Source organism: Nilaparvata lugens, chromosome 3, assembly GCF_014356525.2.
Source record: "Nilaparvata lugens isolate BPH chromosome 3, ASM1435652v1, whole genome shotgun sequence".
Lineage (NCBI taxonomy): Eukaryota > Metazoa > Arthropoda > Insecta > Hemiptera > Delphacidae > Nilaparvata > Nilaparvata lugens.
Window position 1 is genome coordinate 61,557,567 of NC_052506.1, and position 24,811 is coordinate 61,582,377.

At 34.4% G+C, this 24,811-nt stretch overlaps 1 protein-coding gene across 4 annotated transcripts in view; it reads left to right on the forward strand.

Annotated features, from left to right (window-relative positions):
- Positions 1-5,307: 5,307 nt before the first annotated feature.
- LOC111061045 (PDF receptor) overlaps positions 5,308-24,811 on the forward strand; it is a 270,887-nt gene continuing 251,383 nt past the window's right edge. For 2 of the 4 annotated variants that reach the window (XM_039424282.1, XM_039424285.1), the window contains exon 1: positions 5,308-5,473. The gene's annotated coding sequence lies outside the window, so the exon portion shown is untranslated. Of the gene's footprint in view, positions 5,474-17,809; positions 17,915-24,811 lie in introns of those variants that run through there. The other 2 variants (XM_039424283.1, XM_039424284.1) reach the window with 2 other exon arrangements.

Genomic DNA, 24,811 nt, shown 5'->3' on the forward strand with positions numbered 1-24,811 from the left:
TGCAGAGAGCAGCCGAGTGACAGCAACGCAACGCAAATTTGAATTTGAAACATAATGATTGCGGTAATATTAATCAGGTAAATGCTGAAGTAGTCAGTTTCAATATACCTGAGTAATTGAATTATAACAATTCATTCACTTCTAAATTTCCATCTCTATGTCTTTGTACTTTCAACTCTGTTTCTTTGATATTGTTATCTTCATAGACGTGAAGTAGATAGATAAGGGTGGGTGTCTTCCATGAGTAAAATTAAATTTATATTTCCGACCTCTGCAGTTGAATACTTGTAGCTAATAGTTCTGTGAACAGTAGACCTCGTACAGCATTTATAAACCGATCTCATTGTCAATATGTCACCCCAATTAGCCCTTCGGACATCGGAAAAAAGAAACCGGTACCGTGACGAGAAATCGTAAGTGTTGAAACGGCCAATGACTGATTGGCGTGTATTGACGATGGCAATATTACCTGTTATAAATAAAACCGAGAACATTGCCAAGCTGTAATCATCAAAAGCTAATTTACAAACATGCCAACATACATATACAGACAAAAGCAAATCCCGTCGTTGAAACGTAGAAAAATCAATCATCAAAAAATTATCATGAAAAAATAACATTTTCCCGCTATTTTGGGAAATGATAACTGTATATCTTCCAGTATTGAAAATGACATTCAAAATGAAAAACAATACTGAATAATTTTATTATATTCAAAATTCTCAATGTTCGAGTAATTAACCCTCCAGTAGGCCTAGACTACATTCAACACAGTAGAACCTATATAATTTGTAGCTTACGGGACCAAGCATTTAATACGAATTTTGGATGGTGACGGATTATATATCAAGCTCTGCAATATCGAGGCTGATAAAACAAAATACGAGAAAATTATATCATTGATACTGATCCCATCATTGCCCATAATTAATTCATAATATAGCCTCTATGAATGAATATTAGAATATATTGTTAAATATTAATTTGACATACTTGTAAAAAACTTCAGAGATCAATACAACTGTTCATGAGCGAGTTCTTCAACCAAGGGTGTCTCTAGTTATATTATTATATGTGAATCCATAGAACTTTAAAGTTCACTCCGTATGGGTAAATAATTCACAATCAGAATTCAAAATCCCTAAACTAATAATAGGTACCAATTACTATAACGTTAAAGGTATTGCTATCACAAGTTGTATTATCTAATACATATAGGCTATGTTGGAAACAAACAATACCTAGACAGGCAGACAGACATTAACGAAAGCGAGTTGATGTAAAATTTGTATATTAATCAGCTGAATTCGGGGCATTAAGGACAGTATATGTGATTATTCTTAAATAGCATTAGCTGTTATGAATAAATGGGTAAATTGTGGTAATTGCATGCAATTAATATTCCAGCTTACTAATGATAAATCACAACACCCTTTTTTCCAATTCACTTCATCAGTTGATGTGATTTTCGGTCTCCTCATCACTGGAGTTATTAGTTACTATAGCATAATTTTCGATGTAGCCTACTCATTACTGGAGTTATCAGTTACTATGGCATATTTATTTATTTATTTATTTATTCTAGATATTACAATTCACTTAATTGGATAGAAACACAGACCAACGTCCAAAACGTCTCTTATTCCAAATTTTGTTGAAAAATAATGTCAAAATTAAGGTTATGTTCACCTCGTCTAATAAAACACAAATTTATGCTATGAGGAAAGTTAAAGTTCAAAGTACTGTCCAAAAATATATATGAGCTGGAAATTTTGAATTCAGAATGATTAAAATACCAAATTATAGTCAAATATTGCACTTAATATCACCGCACTTTGAATAAATTAAGTTATTTTAGAAAATTTTGAAGCCAAAAATATACACACAACTTTCCACTAGGAACAGCTGTTGCTAATATTAGTGTATTTATCTTTATGGGAATACTAATTACAGTGTTTTTGATGACAAAACTACGAATAAATTATAGAGAAGTTTCAGTGTACCGGTACTCACTGATCTTGACAATTGACCTATTAAGTGAAGTTATTTTTGTTTTGTGTCAAGAAATTTACTAATAGTTCTATTATTTAAGCTCCAAATAACTGCAGAAAAGAGAGACAACTGCAAAAATAGGAATGATATATGGGACTTATAAATAGATATATAGGACTGATAAATAGGAATTATACAGTTACAAGATAAGTCATCGCCTGATATTACTACGAAGAGGGATAGAAAAGAGTGATAGGTTTCAGAAATAAATTGTCAATGGTCTTGGTAAGAATAGCCTACATGTGAGGATTCATCAGAACAATACCATTGTTTGAAAACCAGACAGCTCTGCGTAGTACAGTCCGTCCAAGAAGTATAACCTGACCGTCTTGTTTTTGAAGTGTCAGAGATTCGATGTGTCTGACTTTGTCGTTTCTGTACGGATGTAAAAGTGTCCGGTTTTGGCGCCTAACGCACACGCCAATTCGAGACTCTTTCAAAACAGTCTTTCCCTGTCGCTGGCGTATGGTGTCGATGGATGAGAGTCGCTGTCCACTCCTGTCAGGTTCTGGGTGTGTCGGAGGACTAAGGTGGCGCGTACCCCTGTTGATAGTTCCGCATATGTACTGGAATCTGTTAATTTTTGCATTCAAGTCATGGTCTTCTTCGTATGTAATATCACATCCCAAATATTTGAAATGTGATACCTGTTCCAGTATTCTGTTGTTGAGAACTATTTTAGAACGTATCAGAGACTTCCCCAGAAATGCCATCACTTTTGTCTTGTGCAAGGAAATCTTCATATTATATTCTGAGCTCAGGAGATGGAATTGGTATATTGCTCTTTGCAGATCGTCCTCTGATTCCTGCAATATCACTTCATCATCTGCAAACCATAATGATTTGACAGCAATATTGTGTGTTAGCTGTATACCTGTGTGAATTTTTTGCTTCCACTTCCTACAAAGGTCGTCCGCATAAATATTGAAGAGAGTTGGTGAGAGAGGACAACCCTGTCTCAAACCAACATTAATAACAATTTCCTCTGACTTGGAGCCTGAGCAGTCTAGGATTATTTTTGTCTCGCTATACAAACTTTTGATGACTTCGACTAAATGAAGTGGGAAACCTTGTTGGATCAACTTATCTAACAATAATTGACAATTGACTTTATCAAACGCTTTTTCGTAGTCCACGAATGCAAGGAGTGTCTCTAAATTGAATTCCACTCTTTTTGCTATGATCTGTTTCAATGAGAAAACATCGTCCATACATGATCGGCCCTTTCTGAAACCAGCCTGCTCCTCTAATAGAAGTACATCAGAGATTTTCCTAAGTCTATTGTTCAGAATTCTGCTGTACAATTTATAGACATTGCTCAACAAGCATATACCTCTATAAATATTTGGGTCTTTTCTGCTTCCCTTCTTGAATAGAGATATTACTAAAGCTTTTCTCCACTCCTCAGGCACATAGTGATGTCAAACACATGTTGATTAAATGAAGCAGTTGAAATTTCAATAATGTTCCGCCATATTTTAAAAGCTCCATTTATAGCAGATCTACCCCAGTTGCCTTCCTATTTTTTGTTTGATTGAGGGCTTCTTCCAACTCATCAATGTTTATGAGATCAACATCACTCACTGGAACCATCCGCTGGTCAATACTTTCCATGACTGGCAAATTTTGGTCATACCACAGTTCTTTGTAGTGTTCAATCCATTCATGTTTGCTCACATTTTTTATCTCAGCCATTTCTTCGACCATACTATTAAGGTGTCTCATCCATTTGTAAGCAACTTCCTGCCTGCCATGAAGGTCATCCTCTATTCCTGAGATGAATCTGTCCCATGAATCTTCATGTGCTTTCCTAACAGTTGTTTTCGCTATATTACGTTTGAGCCGATAATTTTCTTTTGTGTGGTCTGTTGGTGACTGAAGGAGTTCCTTGTATATTGCGATATTGTGCGTGATTCCAATTTTTTCTTGCCAGCACGTATGACTGAATATAATTTGATATTAAAGAGTTGTCAATTTGTATAAATATATATCTAACCATAAAATATTGGAATCTTGCACAATTTGGCAACTCGGATATTTTATCCAAGCCTCGACTTGTTCCATTCAGAGTAGGCCTATAACAAACATGTAGTTTCTAGATGTAGGAGATAGACTAATCACCAATCAAAATATAGTAACAGAAAGTGTGAATAGAAGTTTGGTTTCAATCGGTATTTCTTTCGTGACTTTGATGTTCTTTGTTCTAGATTTTTGTGTTGTTCACTATTTGTAAATAATATCCTCAATTAACGTTTTGCTTGACTATCATTGTTTGCATTTTGAAATTTTGTTATGAACGTTTACAGATTCAGCTGCATGAGGGAGTGATGTTGGAAGGGCTCTGCAAATGCCCTCAAGCTACCCCTGAGATAAATTATAGCTTTACAACTAAACGTCACAAGATACCATAAAGCTCCTTCGAGTTATTATAACTAGATAAGTTAAAATTAGGAATTGAATACACATAAGTGACAAAATCAAGTCTCCTAGCTAGTATTCATGTATGCTTTTACCATTGTCGTGTGGAGGAGAGGGTAAAGGTGAGTTACCAATCATGAAAGGCTTGAAACGACTGAGATAATCGATACTAGGCCTGAAGCTGATTATATGAATTGATTGATTGATTGATTGATTGAGTACTTTATTTATGTAGATTACAATATATACTGGCTTATACACTTATATACAATAGCTTACAATACAGCAAAATTATAGATGAATTTACATAATATAGACTAAGAAAATAATTATTGAACTGTATATGATATGAAAAGTTATTTGTAATATAATAACTATAGATAATTATATTGTTATGCATCTACATAAATTGGCGGAGCTTTGGACATATCAATGTCCATTCTTCGGAAAGAATATTAAAAATATCCTCCCCACTAACTCTCTACCAAATGAATGAGAGATATTAAGACAAGAAATGAATATTAATAGTTGAATAATAATAGATTATACGTTATAATCGTTAAAGATTGTACGTTATAGATTTCTTAATAATTTGAAATAGCATTTATTTGAACTCCAGTTACAATAACATTAAACGTTACCCTATTGTGTCTAAGATCGTTTAGATAGTCTCACATTATTGACATGTTAGTAACTAAATAATTTGGACACTTTCGATGGGTGGTGTAGGATGAAAGTTACTACTGTAGCAGACGACGGGGCGGGAAATGACGAGTTGGAGTTGGCACACCTGATGCCGGTGATGTGTAAAACGCGCCGAAGAGTAGCGAAGTGATGCAGTGTCGGTGCGTCCGCCCGCGATAGCAGTTGCATCACAGGGTAGTTTGCCAATCTTCTCCACTCGTGTCGACTTGGTCCGCTCGCTTTTGTGACGTGTTTCCTCCCTCAACAACAAACTCATTCTTCACTTTCGGATATCTCTCACCCTTGCTGTTCACTTCAGGTGAGTTATGAACATTTCGTATTAGAATTTTCCATTAATTATTCCTAATAAATATTTATTTCTGAATATATACGTATTGATTATGTAATTATCATCAAACTTGAATTGTTAAGGAATTTGAAATTGAACTTATCGCACAAGAGTAGGATGAACAGATGAATTTCATCCACTTGGAATTTGATAGATCATGTTGCAGTATAATTCCTCATCCTAGAAAGATCCAGGGACTAAAATTTCAACAAGCTTCAATTTTAAACCTACCACTGTGTTTTACTGGGAATTTAATTGAATGAGTTACAACATAGACATAAAGGATACTACTGGATATTGGGGTGGACATGCATTTTCCTGTAGTCAAATTTTCGGTGTTCAGTATATCTACTTTTGTAGACTATTTTCAGTCTAGCCGTATACCGGGGGTGTATTCAAATTAATGATATTAATATTTTTATAGCTGGTAGCATCAAGCGAGATCGATTTTAATCCCAGATTAGAGCAATCCTGATGAGCAGGTATGATTAGTTTATTCCAGTCGATCCAGATTGATGCAACCAACATCAGTAATTTATAAAGGTTACTTGAAAAGTTTTTCGATTATGTTGAATAGAGGCTGATCACCTGAATACAGATCTTATCCAGCATTAAATATTTTTGAAATGTATGTTCACCGTATTTCTATTATATCTTTGTATGATTTGAAGAATAGTTTCCAATATAAGTTTCCGGTTTTACTCTACAATTCAACGTTCTCAAACAGTCTTAAGCTTGAGGTAGCACAATCAAGGGTAGCTCAATTTTCCACAATTGTGTTGCAGACAATAGCTATGATTTCTTTCCGTTAAGGATGTTGGATACAATGAAATGTTCTATTGGCAGGAATATAAAATTACAACATCTTAGAAATACAAAATAAAAGCAATACAAATTTTACAACATAGGAAAATACTACTATTACAAAATAAAATGCAATGCCAATTGAGTATTTGCATCTCGAGGTACTAGACCTGTTTGAGATGGTGATATAAAGATTGATCACAAAACTAGCGCAAAAATGTAGTTACTGAGGCCGACAGTCGCATATAAAGTGACACATATTACATAACAGTATCGATAATTAATCAATTTTAGCTTCTAAGTATATTTCACAATATTATGATATACAAGTTTATAAGGCTAAATGAGAATTCTAAGAGAGGTATCTATATTCTCACATTCCATTACACATGTCTTGACATCTTTAAAAATCTGGTGTGGTACACTCACACAACTTTCCTTGCTCATTGAACTGTAAGCCTCATTCTTAAACGAGAATAATTTAGGGGTCACAATAATTTAGGGGGGGGGGAATAAAATAGGGTCACATCATGACAATTATTGGCGGCAACATATTATTTGCAACTACGATCTGACTACTGTATATGTGTATATATAATTATTGTTTTCAGAGTACTTTTTCCTTCGTGTAAATTGTGAAATTAGATGATTTTTTTTTAAAGTCGTCAAAACAGCTGTTCTACAGATGAATTATCTTGACTATGACTGTGTACTTTTTATAAACTGCTCTACCTACCTACCTACCTCATGCACGAGATGGAGGTTACAAAGTCCATTTCTCAAGGATAGGGTGGACCCCCCATTAGTTTCCCAGGAAAAAGACTCATGCCAGTTGATAGATCTGATAAATAACTATACAGGGTATGAATTTGAAAAAAATCGTTAGAGCCGTTTTTGAGAAATCCTGAAAAACATGGTTTTTAGTCATTATCCGCCATTTTTCTCAAGAATATTACGGAGCTCCTGAAATTTTCCCGGAAATGAGACTCATGCCAGTTGATAGGGCTTATAGATAGCTATCTATGATATGAATTTGAAGAAAATCGTTAGAGCCGTTTTTGAGAAAACCGTGAAAACATGGTTTTTTCGTCATTATCCGCAATTTTTCTCAAGAATATTACAGAGCTCCTGAAATTATCCCAGAAATGAGACTCATGCTAGTTGATAGGGCTTATAAATAGCTATCCAGGGTATAAATTTGAAGAAAATCGTTAGAGCCGTTTTCGAGAAAACCGTGAAAAACATGGTTTTTTAGTAATTATCCGCCATTTTTTCCGCCATCTTGAATTGAATTTTATTGGATTTCTTATTGTCGGATCCTCATGGTATAAGGACCTTAAGTTTAAAATTTCAAGTCAATCGGTTGATTAGGAATGGAGTTATCGTGTTCACAGACATACACACATACACACACACACACATACACACACACACACACACACACACACACACACACACACACACACATACACACACACAGACCAACACCCAAAAATCATGTTTTTGGACTCAGGGGGTCTTGAAACGTATAGAAAACTTGAAATCAGGGTACCTTAATTTTTTTTGGAAAGCAATACTTTCCTTACCTATGGTAATAGGGCAAGGAAAGTAAAAACCGTGTACCTACCTATCTCATGCATGAGAAGGAGGTTACAAAGTCCATTTTTCAAGGATTGGGTGGACCCCCCATTAGTACCCCAGGAAAAAGACTCATGTCAGTTGATAGAGCTAATAAATAACTATACAAGGTAAAGATTTGAAAAAAATCGTTAGAGCCGTTTCTGAGAAAATAGTGAAAAACATGGTTTTTCAGTAACTGTCATTTTTCTCAAGAATATTACGGAGCTCCTGCAATTTTCTCAAAAATGAGACTCATGTCAGTTGATAGGGCTTATAAATAGCTATCCATGGTATAAATTTGAAGGAAATCGTTAGAGCCGTTTTCGAGAAAACCGTGAAAAACATGGCTTTTTAGTCATTATCCGCCATTTTTCTCAAGAATATTACGGAGCTCCTGAAATTTTCCCTGAAATGAGACTAATGCCAGTGTTGATAGGGCTTATAAATAGCTATCCATGGTATGAATTTGAAGAAAATCGTTAGAGCCGTTTTCGAGAAAAACGTGGAAAACATGTTTTTTTAGTAACTGTCATTTTTCTCAAGAATATTACGGAGCTCCTGCAATTTTCCCAGTAATGAGACTCATGTCAGTTGATAGGGCTTATGAATAGCTATCCATGGTATAAATTTGAAGGAAATCGTTAGAGCCGTTTTCGAGAAAACCGTGAAAAACATGGCTTTTTAGTCATTATCCGCTATTTTTCTCAAGAATATTACGGAGCTCCTGAAATTTTCCCTGAAATGAGACTAATGCCAGTTGATAGGGCTTATAAATAGCTATCCATGGTATAAATTTGAAGAAAATCGTTAGAGTCATTTTCGAGAAAAACGTAAAAAACATGGTTTTTTAGTAATTATCCGCCATTTTTTCCGCCATCTTGATTTGAATTTTATTGAATTTCTTATTGTCGGGTCCTCATGGTATAAGGACCTTAAGTTTAAAATTTCAAGTCAATCGGTTAATTAGGAATGGAGTTATCGTTTTCACAGACATACACACACACACACATACACACACACAGACCAATACCCAAAAATCATGTTTTTGGACTCAGGGAACCTTGAAACGTATAGAAAACTTGAAGTTAGGGTACCTTTATTTTTTTTGGAAAGCCATTCTTTCCTTACCTATGGTAATAGGGCAAGGAAAGTAAAAAACCTTGATCGTATCTTGCACTGCCTTATCTCCAAGTGCACCGAAATTTCTTCGGTTGTAGAAATTTGGAGCTAAATAGGAAAAGAAATCATGAAGTGACCCATTTGTTTTAGGTATACAAGCTTCGTATTTATTTCTCAGATTATTGTTTTTCAAATTAAAATACTTATTGCCATTAACGCTTCTATCAAAGAAGTTCCTGAGTACTTTGTAGACACATAAATTTTCAATGGAAGTATAGCTAGTTTTCTAAAGAGAGGTGCTGTGTGTTCCAACCTTGCCTTGAATGAGATAATGCGAATGAATAATTTCCGTAAAACAACTATCGGCCTCAGGGTTACAGTGTATGCTCCTCCCCACAGCGAGTTCAGAATTCATCAAATCATAGTATACATACTTTAATAGAATGGAGTTACTCACTGAGATAAAATACTCTTATGTATTTCATGAGTTTCTGTTTCAAATAGTTTAGATGCTTTTTCCATGTGACTTTATTATCTAGTACTAGCCCCAAGTATTTGATTTCTTCGACTTGTTCAAGTTGGGGGCAGTCACAGATAGTGGTTTCGGTACAACCACAGATTAAATAAGTAATATCTACTTCCTTTATGGTACAAGATAGACTATGATACCCCAATGGCGTTGGAAAACTGATATCTCTTGAAATACTTAATATCATGAATTTTGTTTAGGGACTCATTATCATAAAATTGCTTGTAAACCACCATCTCAGCCCTATTAAATCATGCTGCCTGTCGATGTGTAATTTTTCTAATGTTTTGTCCCGATAGAAAAGAGCGGTGTCATCTGCAAAGGCAGTAAGTTTCTCCTTGAATGACCCATTGCGTAGTTCGTTTACGTAGATGAGAAACAATGGCCCCAATAGGACAGATCCTTGAGGAATAGCGAATTCGACTGATCCTACATTACTGAGACTTTGATTTACTTTAGTCTGTTGTATTCTTCCTTACAAGTATGAACGAAACCAGATGAGTGCAACACCCCTAACTCCCGCACCCGCCATTCTTGATAAAAGAAGAGAATGATCGACATTATCATAAGCTTTCATGATGTCGACGAATATTTCAGTACACATGTCTCCATCATTGAGTGTCACATATACTTTAGTCATGAAGTCGAGCAAAGCTTTTTCAGTATTCAATCCCTCTCTGAGACAATACTGGATATTGCTAAAAAAATTGCGTTTGACAAAAACAGAACTAAGCGGGCCTTGACAACCTTCTCTAAGAATTTTTGAAAACAGAGACAAGAGGGCGATTGGGCGATAATTTGTGGGATCATTCTTGTCTGACTTCTTGTACAAAGGTTTAATTATAGTTTTTTTTCAATATCTCGGAAAACAAACCATAACTGAGACTCAAGTTGAATGGGTATACTAAAATATCTTCAATATCAGGTAAAACATGTTTAAAAATAACAGGGGTTACATGGTCGAATCCAGGAGCTTTTCGATTGCTGAGTGAATTTAGTATATTTCTAATCTCATGGATTGATGTTGGGTGGAAAAAATGCTATCGTTTTTTAAAGTTTTCATGAACATTTTGGAGTTTGTGTTATTATTCTGGGGTTGAGAAGAAATATCTAACATTATCTCATCTCTAAGACCCCCAGCTATTGTACAAAAAAAAAAAAAATATGTTAGAGGTTAATGCTGGATCGTCAACAATTGTTCCATTTTGGTCTTTCAATGGAATATTCTGGTTTTGATTTTTCTCATTTCCAATTACATGATTTACTGTCTGCCATTGTTCTTCTGCATTCATTTTTTTGCTCCCATACAATCTTCTGTAGTATGAGCTTCTTGTTTGTTCAATCTGAGACTGTAAAACATTTTGAAAAACATTATATTCTAATTTAATTTCTAGATTTCCAGGATGTCTCAAACATTTTTCATAAAGAGAGTTTTTTCTTTCGATTTGGTTTAAGAGAATGTCGTTTATCCAAGGCTTCAGTTCCGTTTTGAATTCTGTTTTTGAAATATTCTGAGCTGATTCCATACATGAGAAAAGTTTATTTAAGAAAATTACAAACCCCATAGAAACATCACCCCCAAAAACGTCATTCCAATATTGGTTTCTCGGAGTAGATATGAAAGAAGAGCAATACCTATTGTCAGTCAAAACCTATTTAATGTTTCTCAATTGGAACAATATTAGTTACAATTTTAATATTTTTGAGCTCTACTTGCTATCTTCTGTGATCGACTTCATATCACCATAGAGGAAAAATCCAATCGTTGATCCATCCAATACAATGTAGTATACTATTCATAGGGTTTGAAAATGCTGGATTCAGATTGATATTGCAAATCATGATATATATGTCCTTAGCAAAGGAGAGTATGGTATTGTAATAATTAATATGAATTACTTGCTCTGTGAGATGTCTGCGTAATAAAGTTCGTAGAAATGGGAAATAATATTTCCCATACCTGGGAAATGAAAATAATATTTCCTGGGAGATGCTTAATTCCTAGATTCTGATGATTTCTCTCAAAATCTCCGAAATGCTCACTTATACTAACATAATATGTGAAGTTGGAACTAATCATGTGAATTTGAAAGCAGTATTTGGTAGATGAGTAGTATTTGAATCTTTTAAAAATTAAATGAATAATCTGAATAGTTATCGCGTAGAATAATAAAGCATGTACTCATGCACTAACGCTATCCTATTAATGATGTGAATACTTGTGGAAGATTCATGAATTATTCTTAATCCCCATGAACAAATGAATCGATACCGTTGTACGCCTAGTACCGCATTTCCAGAAAACAATCCCAAATTCAGCATATAGTTAGTTAAGTTTTCCGTATAGTCCATACCACTACCATTCATATGATACCCGTTCAGTTGGCCAAGTATGGTAAGCTGCTAAGCACTTTCAGAAACTTATATTTCACAATTAGATTTGTCAGCATTAGTTTCCAAATCAAATAGCTTGATTGCAAATCAATAACTGAATCTCCAATAACAGAACCTGCTGGGATATTGGTGGAATATATGGCTCCATGTCAATTTGATAGATATTCAAACTATCTAGGAGATTGTAGCAAACTACATTGCACTATCATCACTATCGTACCTGTTACATTATACTGCCAGGGAACCAAGGGGATCCCTAATAACAAGCATGGTGCATTATGACGGTGTTCCATAATGTAGTGTATCATAATATTCGCCAATAAGCCTGTAGTGCATCCTATATGAGCACCAGGAATCAGCTCTTGGGTGTCAAGGTAACGTGATATTGTTGCAATATGTTTGGCATTTTGTAGACCAGAACTGAAAATTGCATAAGCTCCTCCTGTTACTATAATAATATCATTAGTGTTATGATCTACGATGATTATTCATTATATTAATTTAATCATCTGACAGACTCGGGTCCCGTCACGTCTTAATCACAAACATGAAATCAAATTTGAGCAGTTAGATTTAATGATAAAAATACAGCTGCAATAACTCTAACTATAACTCTCTTCCAAGTCACGAGTAAGAGTAGAAAAAATCAAATCAAATAATCTGTTATCCTGGATACCGTTTTGATTGTTGCTGCTTTCGATTGAACGCTAATTCATTTTAGATACTCAAAGAAAAAGAGGCAAAAATTACTTGAATGTCATAGTGTCGAGCGAGCATTTTACAATCGACTACGCTTGTCAGATGAATTTGCACAAGGTGAACCAGTACAAGGAGAATTGCATGCATGTGAAGATATGTGAATTGGATGAAATTGGCAGGAATGATGTTTGGTTTGTTGTGAGAAGAAAACTGAATTGTAGCAACGCGTGTGTGGTCCACATCAATGGGAAGGCAACCTACCGAACTGAACTCAGAAACTTAATAAGTGTTCACTGAACCATTCACCCAGGAGCTGCGAAACGATTGGTCCAAAGTCGAATTGTTGGAATTTGTTCATGACAAGTTTCAATTTCAATGACATCTAAAAGGCAAAGGTTTTCCAACGCTATTGCTTTACTCCATCTCTCCTCTCATAATACGTTATTATTCAAATCTTCTGATTCATGTGTGACTGATGCTAGTTTCTTCCCCTGCATTCAACCAACTATTCTTCAATCCATCGAAGTATCATGTTAACTTGTTTGTGAGGTGCCCCAAATTGAGGAGCTTTTCATCTCATTGAGGGGTTCCAAATTCCTTATAGAGCGGAAGAGCTTCATAGAGAGGGCACTCTCTTGTCTTGAAGGTGTTAAAAACATTGTCAATGGCGGAAAAACTAGGTTCATTCTTGGTCAACGGCATGAGAATGCAGAAGGCATGATCGGCAACCACTGCTTTAAAGGCTTTTAAACAGTCTTAGAATTCAATAAAAACACAGTTTCAAAAATAAATTTCATCTCTGAAGGGTACCCCACAAACGGATCTCCAAGTGGTGCAAGTATTTTTAATGGAGAAGAGAAAATAAATTCCTCGAAAATCGAACAGTGATAGGGACATGGAGTGAAAGGAGAATGGCACAAGCAGGCAAAATACAATATGTTTCACAAGAAATGAAACGTTTGGATCAATGGGTTTTCGGAATAAGATGGCTGGATGTGTGATGAGATTATAAAGTTTATGGAAGAAAAAAGTGTGAGGCGAATACATGGAGACACTGAGCGATACAAATCTATTAATAGACAAATAAGAAGGAAAATCAGAGAAGATAGGATCAAGCAAAGTATGACACATGCAACATGTACAAAAGAGTTCAAGAGTTTACAAACAATAATTATCATAAGAAGAGATCTGTCGGTAAAATAGAAAATGACAAAGGAGGAATAATTGTAGATATTGAGTGTATGAAATTAACCTGGCAGGATTATGTTGAAAAACTCTTCTCAGACCAAATGCATGAAGAAGAGTTTGAAAATGATTAAACAGGCACAGAAATTCTTTTGGATGGCGTTGAAGCAGCCATGTGATATTCAACTTATACTCAGAGGCAATTTTTCAACAGGCCTTGGAATACTTAGAGGCTGGCTAACTATTGAACATAGAGCGGTACAACAGCTTCAGATTTGCAGATGACACTGTAATTTTTGCAGAAACTTCGCAATGACTTCAAAAACTACTGATGAATGAAGTGGCCGATGTCAGTTGAAAATATGGTCTGGAAGTCAATACATACAAAGTGTATGATAAGTTATGAGAGAATACACATTTTAACATAGACGGTGAGGTGGTGGAGCGCGTGCCAACGTACACTTACAACGTACAGTTTTGAATGATCATTGGGGTCATTCTTGGGAGATAAAAGCCCGTACTGAAAAGGAAAGAACAGCGCTCCAAAACATGGCAAAGATTTTTAAGATGCATGATGTGAACTTTCATTTGAAAAATTTTGATTCCTCCAATGCTACATATTCTCCATAATTAATTCTTGTGAATTGAGAATAAGATTCTTAGATCCTCACTGAGGCAACAGCAAAGAAATTGGAAGCATTATTTGATATGTTGAACTATATAAGAATCCTGAAAAAACATAGATGGACAGAGTATCCAACAACAGAGTTCTGCACAAGCTCGATAAGAAGACTGAGATAATGTACACTACTGTATTAAAAAACGAGAATTGCAGTATTTAGGACACAGTCATGAGGAATGGAACGAAGTAGAAGCTGCTGAAATGTGTACTGCAAGGGAAAGTTATTGGCAGCAGAGATGTTAATCGGGGGCTTATACCTTGCTTGGAGAATTTGAGAACGTGGTTTGGAGTGTCCATCCCCGAACTCTTCAGAGCTCTTAATTGCTAGAATGATTGTCAACATTCTTTAACGGAAAGGCACAAGAAGAAGAACAAGAAGAAGAAGAAGAAGAAGAAGAAGAAGAAGAGAAGAAGAAGAAGAAGAAGAAGAGAAGAAGAAGAAGAAGAAGAAGAAGAAGAAGAAGAAGAAGAACAAGAACAAGAACAAGAACAAGAACAGAAACAAGAACAACAACAACAACAAGAATTACTTTGATTTACTATGCGAATGAATTTGTAGACTCTATTAAATTAATAATGTTTCCAATATTATTATAGTGGATATTTTCTATTTTAGAAAAAACTAGGTGGTATTATAATTTTAGTATTCGAACATCTAAATTCATAAATATTGTTTGCATGAATATTTCTACCCTGAGAATTCCGTGAAATTGAAAACCTTAGAAAAACATAAAACTAGTTCGGACTTTTCATCATTATCTAAACTTTGGAGAAATAGTACATGCAGAGAAAACTCATAAATGATAAGATTGCTTACAACAGATTGTTTAAAGCAATAAGATCTATTTATTATATTCCATGGTAAGAAATTAACTTAGTTTTTCTCTCCCGACTCTTCTGATTTTTTTGTAGAGATAATAATATGAATAATATAGTATTGACTCCTTGAAGAATGACTATTAGGATTTCGCACATTATTAGTTCACAACATTCAGTTTTTTCGAAAGATGTGATGAAAAATAGACATTATTCGAGGAATATTTTTCTATAAAACATGAAATCGCGCATTCTTGAATATGAGCGGATAGCAGGCTTGGAATTTAGAATGATTGCAAATGCTAACAGACAAGTGTAGAGATGGTGAGAATAATTGTTTGACGGTAGCTTGCTAACGACGAACGAGACTCGGGCCTCGGTTGATCTGCGGTAAGCCCGTATTCCGTGCCCGTATTTCGTAGCAACCTCTTTTAATTAATCGTAGCATGGAAATGGTTCAGATCTGTCGCCTTTTAATTAGATAGGGGGAGTCGGTTCCATTCAATTATTGGTGTACAGACTAAAAGTACGTTCAGCATCATTCACTACATAGCAAGCGAACCAGAAATTTGTCGTATCGCTTACACTAAACCCATACACTGTAGTGCAGTTCGGAAGTTTTCGAAGATTACAACTAAATTGCTTTTCATAAGTTAAATATTGTAGAATAGTATACCTTACACTGAATTCTTGGCTCTGAGGGTATGTAAACACGGATACAACTTGCAAGAGCATAATCAAAAAATCAATGAGATAAGTAGTAAGCTCTATCAAAGAGGAGCTATTCAAGTATTCAAGTATTCTTGTATTGACTCATTATTTTAAAGCTATTCGATATAATAAAAACACAATATGCCTGTTGCTATTTCTACTTTGATAGTTTTATTAAGATATGTACATATCTATTCTGTTTTCATATTCATGCTAAATAAGAATTCTGCAACATCTTTGATAAAAGTGTTCAATTTATCCAATGCAATATCAAACTCTTATGGATCCTCCAAACTTGTTTCGTTACGTAAATATGGATGTATTCAACTTAATACTTTCTCACCTATCATTAATGCATTCTAACTTCCTTGAAATGCCTCGCTGTGCTGTAAAGAGGAGTTAACTTATCACTAAGCTCTTAATAATATGTTGAGTTTGAGCCGCATTATTCACAGGTCATGGTCAAGGTCAAAATCGATTACAGAGCCATTGTTATTGAGTAAGCTGGTTTTGTGCAAAAGCAATATAACATGGTGCAAATGTAATTGGAATTTTTCAACCACAGGATTGATTGGCTTGGAACAAACAAGTCAATAATACCCAATAAATTTTCAAGTGGGTGCACGTTCAGGATGAAAGGTACAGTTTCGTATTATGTTTCCAGTCTTTTTCCTTTTATTATCATTTCCTTTATACATCCCTAAAATAATTCATTCCAACTTGCTCATTCATTATTCCATAGTGTTCATAGGATCTTCATGCATAACAGTGAAAAAATAATGATTACTGATATATTCTCTTAAAGAAACTTTATGTTATTCCAATACGTTGCTAAATCATGTTTCTAGACATCATTTTATTCCAATAACAGAAGGATGAATAGAAAGTTCAAAAAGAATAACATCGAAGGAAATTTATTCCACAACCAAGTTCAATCTAGAAACTAGAAAAACAATTAATAACATCGAATCGAACACATGTGAAATACTGACTGATATTTCTCATGGATTACTAATGATTATACATAGTAACAGAAGAATATTTTCCAAAACTATACAAATTATTATCATTCAATGTAAAGTGTGGCTTGGAGAAGTTTTTCAATGCTTTTTCTCAGTTGAGAAACCACCAAAATGTTTGAAGAACAAATTTGGCCGTAAGTTAGTGGGCTGTGATGTAAACAATAAGTTACGTGATATCTGCAGAGCTGTGAGTATACTGAATGTTCTGAACGGAATTGAAACAACTTCCCATTTACCTGCTAACAATTATTTTTAATTAGTAGAATATAACGTCGAACAACCTCACAAGTGCACTGTTATGTAATATCTCGCGAATAACTCTATCAAAGGATATTTTAAGATTCAAAGACTCTATAGAACAATCTTTTGAATATTCAGAAATATCCTTCAGCCTATTCAACTTTCAAGAAATTTCATTCCAACATTCCCCAGCCGGGACCAGGAATAACGAACTCTCACAGAAGGAAAATCTTTGAGATTCTTGCTACGTACCGCGAGAAAAAACTTTTGGAAGTCTCCTCTACTTTATTCTCACTCAATTCACGTAAGCACGTTTCTGCAGCATCCTCTTGACGCATCACCAGTCGTCGCAACATTTCTATCACTAGGGTATTGATGTTCCATTGGCATATAGCTCACTATTGATTACTGTGTTGCATATCCACTCTTTTCAAACTTGAATTCAAATACTCTTATGAAGTGAGAAATGCACTCGCAACAAGCAGTGACGATTGTTCCGAACTGTTCCTGAAGTTGACCAACACCAGGTTGAAACGATCGTCACTTACTATCCAACGTTAATAATAAGTGGATTCAATAGTAAGTTAAAAGTAAGAAGAACTCTATATTGGTTGACAGATTTTATAAATTTCCCTTTAGAGTTTATTCTCTCTAGTTCAATAGGCTGAGTAGTAACATTGAACAAAAATATATTCAACTTTAACATATCATAGGTATTGTGCATAATGAATTGAAGGAGTTACTGGTATTCTAATATCTGAAACTCTTCGTATTTGGGAGTGTTATTCCGTTACTATGGACATTACGGTGCACATACTTTGGTCATCGCTTTGTAGTTACTCTCGGCGTTTACCAAGATTTTGCAAGTACAGTAGTAAACACCTATTGCCTACAAACAGTACAGGCGATCAGTGACTAGGAGGAATACAAGAGCGCAACCACTAGACATAATTATACTATATAATTTCAAATACTGTTTTCTTCATGTTCTTTACATTAGAAATTATATATATATATATATATATATATATATATATATATATATATATATATATATTATATATATATATATAATAGGCTAAAGCATAGATTAAACAATATTTTTATACTGTATAAGTTTTCTCTAGCTCTTCTCATGTTAAAAAATAGTAATGATATTATTTCACCCAACACCAAAATACATAGAAAATCTTACACCGCCGAGTGCCAAGCAGGTGGAAAAATCTGGTGTGGCGCACTCACACAACTTTCCATACCGTTATGAAAATTGATTACCTGACGCTAGTGTTCTCGCGCATCACAAGTCTACTATTCAAAGATTTGAGCCAGCTGGTGACAGGGCAATAACGCTGGAGACACACGAGGTCTGCTATCTCTTCATAGTGAATCATTTAATAGAATCAACAGTTGCCAACAGTTTGCACACAATCACATTTTCTCGAATCTCGAGTTTATTTTTAATTTTAGGTGAAAATTTTACTGAACATCAATTGTAGAGATTCTCATGCTCAATCTTTTCCACTCGGAATGTTTTGTTTAAATTGTATCTGAAGCCTGATAATTGAGAATCTAAAATCAAACTTTGCATGGATGGAGCGGAGCTCCTGGAATTTTTACAGATATGGGACTTGTGGCAGTTGATATAGCTTATCGATGACTGTTTTAGGTATAACTTTAATCAAAATCGTCGGAGCCGTTCTCGAGAAAATCGCGAAAAAACCTGTTTTTGACAGCATTTTTGCCATTTTAGCCGCCATTCTTCGCGTCGGATCCTTATATTGTAAGGACCTCACGTTTTAAATTTCAAGTCATTCCGTCAATTGGGAGATGAGATATCGTGTACACAGACGCACATACACTCATACACACACACACACACACACACACCACACATACATACCAATACCCTAAAACCACTTTTTTGGACTCGTGGGACCTTGAAACGTATAGAAATTCAGAAATTGGAGTACCTTATTTTTTTTCGGAAAGCAATACTTTCCTTACCTATGGTAATAGGGCAAGGAAAGTAAAAAATTGAATCACCATTCAATCAGGCAGGCACTCATAGAAACTATAGATATAGGCCAAATAGATGACTCAACAAGCGATGTCCCTATTGACGGATATGGCAAGAAAAACGATCCTGCTGGACTACAGGCTGACTTCATCACCGGTACAGGGGTTGGACAAATGGAGCGAGTGAAGCGATGCTGCCGGCCAATTCGTCACTATTTTCAACAAACGAACGTGTGAACACACAACACACCAACACACACAATAGGTGAAGCTGGTAAGTTTTGGTGTAATATCATTGAATGTTAAGGGCAAACTTCGCTAGTCATCAACATCAAAACCACAACTGCACCGTTCCACAGCACACAGGCCTCGCAACTGCCTTTCCACAGTCGACAAGCAGTCGCATGGAATGATCTGTAAACTGTAAACATGACTGTTGTGGTGATTCGGCATGCTTGGCATGCTCCAACAATGTCCACTACCATTTATGTTCAGAATACAAATACAAAGTTACTCAACAGAAACCTTACTTGGTCTTCAGTAAGAAAACACCAGCGAGTTATCAACACTCAGATAACTATAATCCATGGTTCATGCAATTCATGTCCAAGTTTGAGTTTTGGAGTAGGCGGATAATATTACTCCTGTACATTGAAAATAGCTAATAATTTTCTCTGCTCCTTCACAAGTATGTCTTTATTGTTTAATAATTTATTAAAAATAATTAAGTTTTACGTATAAGAATTATAAGAAAAATGCTATATTTGATTTCATAATACTTTACTTCATTTGAAAAATTCTACCTATTATAATAAAAGTATGTTTCAAAACACAAAAAAGTTAAAAATAGAATCCAACAGCTAAATTGTGGTTCAACCGTTAAACGTATATTGTAATAATTATTTGGTTACATCATTTCATTCTTATTCCGCTCGATTATATTCGTAGAATCACAATTCACCAACACTGTAACCTATGTTTCTTATCAGATTCTTGAAATTTGAATCAGTTTGAATGAGAAGAATAATAATTAACCGCAAATTTCCAGCAAATCATACGTGACAAGACAACAATGGGAATTTCTGATAACATGGCTATCACTTTCAAAATTTACAAAACAATATGGATATGCAATCAACTTTAATCAAGGCGTATCAAAGTATCACACTTACAAAGCTACTGAAACGGGTTTGAATATTGAGTGGCTCGTGTTGATATAAAATATTGAACAATGCTTCACACTCCACATTTCAATTTCGGCAAAACACAGGTTTACATACGCATCAACACTTCAAAAACGTATTAACCAGCCTCACGTGTGAATTTTGTCTATTGTTATTTTTATCTATTGATAAACAGAGCACAATTCTCTAAAATGAACGTGTTTATATTTTACAGCTGGCTTTACGTTAGCTTATGAATTTCGGGGATGCGATATTTTGATTTTCCACAGAATCACTCCCTCACTTTTTACTATCCACAGACGACGAAAGTCTCTGCTGTTTCAGCCAACGATGAATTATCCTTTTAAGTCGTTCAGCGAGTTTCTCAAGGATGAGACCTAGTGCAAACGAATTTTTATATCATAAACCCACTTTGTTCCAAATTTCGTGAAAATTGTTAGAACCGTTTTCGAGATCCGTTGAACATAAATAACCAGATATAAAAATACTAGCAAGAACCCGTGCTTCGCAAGGATCTATTTTAAAATTTGACAAAATGAAAACTTGACGTAATGAAATTTTGAAGAATTGAGAATAGGCCTATAACCATCCTTGGTTAATTAAGAATATATAAGCAAAATTTCAAGTTAATTAGTCCAGTAGTTCAGACGTGATGATGCGTCAAACATAATTTTCCTATCCCGTACGTGCATAAGCCAGCTCTTTACTTTATATAATTATTATAGATATAGTTAACGACAGCAAGAGATAGGACTGTGGAACAGAATGGTGGTGAAACTATGATAGCACCAGAAGTGTCTCAAACACAATAGTAGGTACTACATGAAATTTTTGAAAGTGATCTGAAAAAATGTTAAAACAACAGAACTGAATCCTTATCATTCTACCTTCATTTAGAGAGGCTTATTTGAGACGAATGGAAATCTATTTATAAAAAAATGAATGTCTGTTTGTGTGTTTGTTTGTATGTTTGTTTGTTCCCTGTAGACTTGAAAACTACTTGACATAACGGCATGCGTTTTCATATTGCCGATACAGCATTGATAAAACTGGAGACGTTTATTAAGCAGTCTCAAAAAACTGTTCTAGCTGAAAAATTAATCATACATGCCACGTGCGGGCTTAAGCATTGCATCAGGAAAACGAAGCTCAAAACTATGGTTTTCCTAAACATATGTTTTTGAGATAATTTCTTTGATGCAGCTGATTCACATTCACCATTATATTATACAGAGTTTGTAAAAATAAAAATATTTATTGATTACCAAAACAATACTATTATTATATTAATGATAATAATTAATTATCAAAACAATACTTTTATTATATCAATAATAATAATAATATTATTAAACATATATTTATCAATATCAGAACAATATTATTGAGGTTAAGTGGAATCAGGTAGAAAGCAATAATAAAACAGATGTTCTTTTTTGAATTTCTATCATATTATTTTGTTATTTCCAATGATTACAACATATGTTAGAATATCACATGTCAATAAATAAATTCTCAAAATCTCATTTCCATATGGCACTCACCTTACCATGTTCATAACCTTACTTAATAAGATCCTTTTTCATCCTTTGAAACCCTTAGAGGCAAAATATCTCAAAATCCGTTCTTAGTGCGCGTCTAGCATGTTTGAAGAATATTTGTGCAAAGTTTCAAGTCTGTAGGCCAATTAGTTTGAGCTGTAGTGTGATTTTACATCAAAATTTTCGAAAAACGCCCTCTCCTGGACCCCCCTGTGCTCCTGATCAAAATTTTTCTGCATAGATCGAATTTTTTTTTGTAGCTGAACAAAAAAGTTCCTCATGACTTTGCTGTGCAATGAGCGGTTAAAAAGTACAAAATTTTGGGGGGGGGCCCAGCTCCCTTAGGGGGGCAAATTTCTGAAAATCCTTTCTTAGTGGATGTTTTCAGGCTACCATAAACAATCCTGCAAAATTTCAAGTTTTTAGGCTCAGTAGTTTGGGCTGTGGTGTGATTTCAGTCTGTGGGGGCTTAGCCTTTTATAAGTATAGAGAGAGAAGATAAACAGTGTAACGTTTTGACTTTCGGAGGGATAAATAAAAATTCCTATTTGGAGAAATTTATAGGTCTAAGTGGAATAATAGGCTAATATCGCCAAAGATGATAATGTTTAAAGATTAGATAATATCAGGCATCATGGCTAAATTTATAACGGCCGAATAGAAATGAAAATAATTTTGCTACCTATATAATATTATATAAAATATTGAAAATTTGAGGTTAGGCGTAAAATATCTATTGATCGGCGACCTAATAATCGACTGAGTCGCATAACGTAGAATCTAGCCAAACACCTTGGCAGAAACTTATTGTAACGAAATAGTATGCAACTTGAGGAACCAAAAAATCCACGTGGCTAATTGTTGTAATATGAGAATCAACCTATAACCTTTAAAAAATTACACTGCATGTAAAAAACGTATTAAAAAACCCAGACAAAAATAATTTAATGTATTAAGGAAGTAGGAGGTTCCTAGGCGCATGTATACTATAATAATTTGCATGCACCAATCAAATGGTAGCAATTGATAGGCGGTAATAGTGAGCCGATTCAAATATATTTGTATATATTTCTATAAATGTTAAGAATTTATGAATTATTGTTGTACAGTTTATGTTTTGGATACGGCCCGAAGGCAGATAAATTATCAAAGATGTAACATAAGTAATAATTTAATAGATCGGCACGAACTATCTGAGCCTTGAATGGCGGAGGAACAGATTATTTAAATTTTATGTAAATTTGGAAATCAGAAATGAAAATTGTGAATTAGAAAGGAGAACTTCCCCACTTGCCTGCCAACCACTACCATGAGATGTCACCAGAAATTGTAGAGCGCAATATCTTACAGTACCTTTTAATAACTTAAAGTTAAATCGAATTACTAATTTTCTCATAAGACTTTGTGATGCTATTGTAAAGCAAAAGTCATTTAAATATTTTTAATCCCTTGGAAGAGACGACTTCGGCCACAAATAATCCAGGACCACCAGGAGTTTGGATCGCCATCAGCAGCTCATCGAGAATCCGGCACGTGAGTGAATAATATTTGAAATAGTGATAGGGCGCCCTCAGTGCTTCGAAATAAAATAAGAAATCAAAGCTAGCTCGTCGAAAGGGTTTTAAAAATTAAGAAATTGGTAAAAATACTTGCGCAAGTTTAAAGATGGTATAAGAGATATTTTATTGGATAGTAACGAGTCAATTCATATGTCAAAAGATACACCAATCAAAAGAATACTAAGTTCTAAGTTGATAATACAAATGTTCATATGATCATTAATTTTTATAATATAATTTGCGATAATATAATGTAGCTCTGATTCATTCTTGAGATACTTGTTAATATAATTATGTATCAAATTTTTATGGTGTACTATTCATTTTATTCCTCAATACTATAGGATATAAGTTTTATATATATATATATATATATATATATATATATATATATATATATATATTTTTTTATAAATTATCAGTATTATTGTGAAAGCTCATGTCTGGGCCTTTGAAGACTTTAGTGAGATTATATCCTAGTAAAACCACGACCAGATTTTATAATTATTAAAATAACTCTCATGCTCTACCGATTGACGCCAAGCTTTCTACAATGACTCCATACCCCACTAAAATTAGTCTCATTGGTCACATCTTTCTCTAATGTTCAATGTCTCATGTTTTATGTAGATTTTTTCCTCTATGTCATAAGTTAGCTTGTTAAAGAACTGATAGCTCGCGTTCACAAAAAAACTGTAATTATAATTGTTTTAATCATAAAAAGAGTACAGCATCATTTATTTCTGCATGTTCCACAGTTGTTTTACCTCATTGGTTTCACAATTCAGTATTATTTATTTCCAATAAACTTGTAGGATCAAATGATTTAAAATTCTTCATCAAATTCTGGAGCTTTCCATGAACGGTAATGTAATGAAGCATTTTAATTTTCTCTTGCAATAAGAAACAATATTCAAACTGTTTGTTGTATGGTTCACCATGGCACGTAGCATTCTCATTAGCTGCATCCCGCTGAGACTTCTATTCAAACTGTGCTCTGTGAATAATTATTGCTCAAATCTTTGTAATGTCTCGAGTTATTGCAGGCTTTTGTTTGTTACCAGATCATTTATTCAAAAAAGCTCACTGACTTCGTAGCTACTCCCATAAAGTTGCTAAAAACTCCCGTTGATAAAAATGACTAATCGTTTTGGCTAAGCTTTTCTATGAACCAAGTTTCAAATCAC